Consider the following 3,558-nt stretch of genomic DNA (forward strand, 5'->3'; position numbering starts at 1 on the left):
GGTGTAGCCTCTTCAAGAGGGTTCTTCCTTTTGGGTTCCTTGACCTTCAATAGATCATCATCTTCTCTTACAATATCCTACTTCTCACCTCCAATCACCTCCACTTCTTCTTTTATTTATTCATTGTGGGGTTCCTGGCTCAAAATTGTAGGCTCGAGACTAACTTCATCTAACTTGGTACCACTCGTAAAGGTGCTAGCGTTAATGCTTCCCTTTGAGTTTGGTTGGGATTGAGAAGGTAGACTGCTAGAGGTAGAAACTTGATGGGTGTTTTGAGTGTTCAAAGGAGAAAGAGTTAAACAGGATAAAGCTTCGGCAATGGTTGCCATGTACATTTCTTGCTTCTTATGAAATTTCCTTTGCTCTTGCATAAAGCTTTGAAGTGCATCATTCATATGAGGTTGATTTGGAGGGGGAGTTGATTGTTTTGAGTGAGGTTAGGCCTAGTGTGTGGTGGTTGATATCTTACTTGATGATGTTAAGAATGTGGTTATTGATTGGGTTAGGCATGAGGTGGGCTTTATGGTTGATATGGTGGGTAGTGAGGTTGTGGTGGTTGATGGTAAGGTTGTTGGCCTTGGGAGAGTTGGTGATAATAAACTTGTTGGTTGGAACAAGGTTTAGCTTGAGATGGTTGGTTTCACCTTTGATGGGAGTTATCTCTCCAACCTTGACTTTGGTTCCCTCTATAGTGATGAGATCCTTGATTGACTTGATTGTAATTGGACCTTTGTGGGTAAGGATTTGCCACCGCCAATGTGTTGTCCTCTTGGATTTGAGGACACTCATCGGTGTAGTGATCGTTGCAAGAACAAATACAACAAGATCTAGGAGGTCCTTCAATTCTAGGAGGATGGGGTGGAGGAGATAGCAATATTTGTGGAATTTGTTGGCCTTGAGTGATTTGCCTTAACAAGACTGTCATCTCACCAAGCATCTTAGTCAAGATAGCATCACCGGAAGGTGAGACTTCACTTATAGCTTTTGGTTGGGGATTTCTTGTCCTTAAATGTTGAGTTGAATCCGCCAAGTTTGCAATGACTTCCCAAGCCTTTGTTGCGGTTTTGTTCTTAGTGAGAGATCCTCCACTTGAGGCATCAAGAAGGAGCTTGTCTTGAGGGATCATCCCTTGGCGAAAGTAACTTATGAGCACCAATTTGTCAATGCGGTGGTGAGGACAAGCTTCTAACAACTTTTTGAACCTTTTCCAATATTCATAAAGGGTCTCTCCATCTATTTACATGATGCAAGAGATTTCTTTCCTTAGACGATCCATCTTTTGAGGTGGATAGAACTTCTCAAGAAACTCCTTGCGCAACAAATCCCAATTAGAAATCACCTCATTAGGTTGGGTGTAAAACCATTCTTTCGCCCTTCCCTCTAGGCAGAAAGGGAAAGCAAAAACTATGACCGCAATCTCATCCAAGCCATGTCTTCTTACAGTAGAGCACACAACTTGAAAATCTTTCAAGTACTTGAGAGGGTCTTCTCCCGGTAACCAATCATATTTTGGAAGCAAGTTGATCATACCCATCTTGAGCTCAAAGTTAGCATCTAGATCTGGGTACCGAACTTGTACCGGTTGCAAGGTAATGTCCGGGGCTCCGGCCTCCTTTAAGTAATTCTCTGAGGTGGCTCTGCCATATTGTTGTCACCTAATTCACTCAAAAAAATTTCAGCACTTCCAACAGAAGAATACAAGGTTCCCTCGTTAACCGAAGAATGAGGATCATACTTAGAAGGTGATGGTGAATCGGCTTGCTCTTCAAGAGAGTCTGATTCACTATGCACGGATGCTAATCGGCGCCGAGCTTGCCTAAGACGGGTTAAAGTCCTTTCTATTTCAGGATCAAAAGGGGCCAAGCTCGGTTCTGGAAGTGACCGTGTCATTCAACTGAAGAATAAATGAACGCATGCAATTACCAAAAGCAAAACAAGAATAACAAAATAAAGAAAACAACCTAATAGTCAATAACTGCTAAAACTATTTAGAAAAAAGGCACCAACTACCAATTAGTGTCAAGTAACAAGCAAAAATCAAGTATTCACACTATTCACATATTCACAACAACCGAATTTATAGCACTCATTGTACTTAATGTCCCTGGCAACGGCGCCAAAAACATGGTGGTGGCCGGATCGTGTGTTAGGAATTTCTCTTTCTTCCAAAAAAAGGGGAGGAAAGATGGATTTTAGCGTTGCATGTATAGTCCCAACCGACAAGGCAACTCACAACCAAAGTTTAGATTAGAGATGTCACAATATCAAAACCAATTTCGGTTGTGATATTCAATGGATTTCCAATGAAGAGATAAACAATTAAAGGAATGAAAGAACACTCAAAATTGTAATTAATAAACTAATAAAGGAATTAAAGAACTAGCTATGTAATATGAACAAGTAAGATATAAAAGTGATTGATGTGTGTGTGTGTGTGTGATTCAAAGCATAAATAGATTCTTGGCTTGGGATGAGCTAGGGGATCCTTTCCTTGTTGCAACCACAACTATGACAATTGTGATAGATTAATCTCACTTAGTTAACTCTTACATCGAAGAGTAGGTCAAGTGAGCATAGTTGTTCTTAATCCGCAAATCCTAACTCACTTGCTAATTGCCTTAGCAACAAGTTAGTGTTAGTGAAAACAAGAACAATTAACAATCCACGAATTATAACTAAATGTTGGACATTCCAACTCTAGGAACCCATATGCTCATTTTCCCAAGCCAAGAGGCAGAAATTTAGCCCATAATCAAAATTGATATTTCCACAAACACTTAGTGGGCATAAACATTAGACATGGGAAAATTGAGAAAAGGTTTGAAACTATGAGCAATAATTGATCAAAATCAACAATACTAACTCAAACAAGCATATAACAATCATCAATTATCAAAATCATCAACAAGAGATCAAAATTGCAAACAAGTATATATATTAACTATATGTCTTTAACTACAAGAAAAGTATCTAAATTGTAACTATAAAAAGTAGTAATTAAGAAATACTTACATTGGAGGCAAGCAAAAATCCAAGACCAAAAATGGAAAATGGCACTTGAAATGTAAACCTTAATAGAAACCCTAATAGAGTTGAGAGAAAACTTAAAGAAAAACTAAACCTAAAACCTCCTACTATAATCTAAAACTTACTCCTAATGATATGCTCCCTCTTTTTCCAAGTGTTGCCCCTCCAATATGAGCTCTAGCCATCAGATTTGGGCCTCCAAAAGTTCCCAAAATGCGAGTCACGTGCATTTTTAATGAAGGCACGCGCTGGTACCTATGCATATGCACAGGTGTGTGCGCATGCACACTTCGCAATTCTTTTCTCCTTTGTTTCTTCATGTTTCCTCCCTCTTGCATGCTCTTCTTCCATTTTTACCAAGCCATTCCTACCTATTGCATCTGAAATCACTCAACAAAATATCAAGGTATCGAATGGAATGTAAATGGAATAAAATTGACTAAATTATGCACAAAAAAGTATGTTTTCATAATCAAGCATAATTTAGGAGGAAAACTCAAAAGCATGCTTTAAGGGAATAAATGTAGGTTT

The 3,558-nt window shown here is 38.8% G+C and overlaps 1 non-coding gene across 1 annotated transcript; it reads left to right on the forward strand.

Annotated features, from left to right (window-relative positions):
• The first annotated feature begins 1,163 nt into the window (after nucleotides 1-1,163).
• Nucleotides 1,164-1,270, forward strand: LOC148564704 (small nucleolar RNA R71). Its single transcript, XR_015884639.1, has one exon. It is a non-coding gene; the product is annotated as a small nucleolar RNA R71 (small nucleolar RNA).
• Nucleotides 1,271-3,558: the final 2,288 nt, after the last annotated feature.

This window comes from Arachis ipaensis, chromosome B5 (assembly GCF_059453495.1).
Source record: "Arachis ipaensis isolate K30076 ecotype BB chromosome B5, ASM5945349v1, whole genome shotgun sequence".
Lineage (NCBI taxonomy): Eukaryota > Viridiplantae > Streptophyta > Magnoliopsida > Fabales > Fabaceae > Arachis > Arachis ipaensis.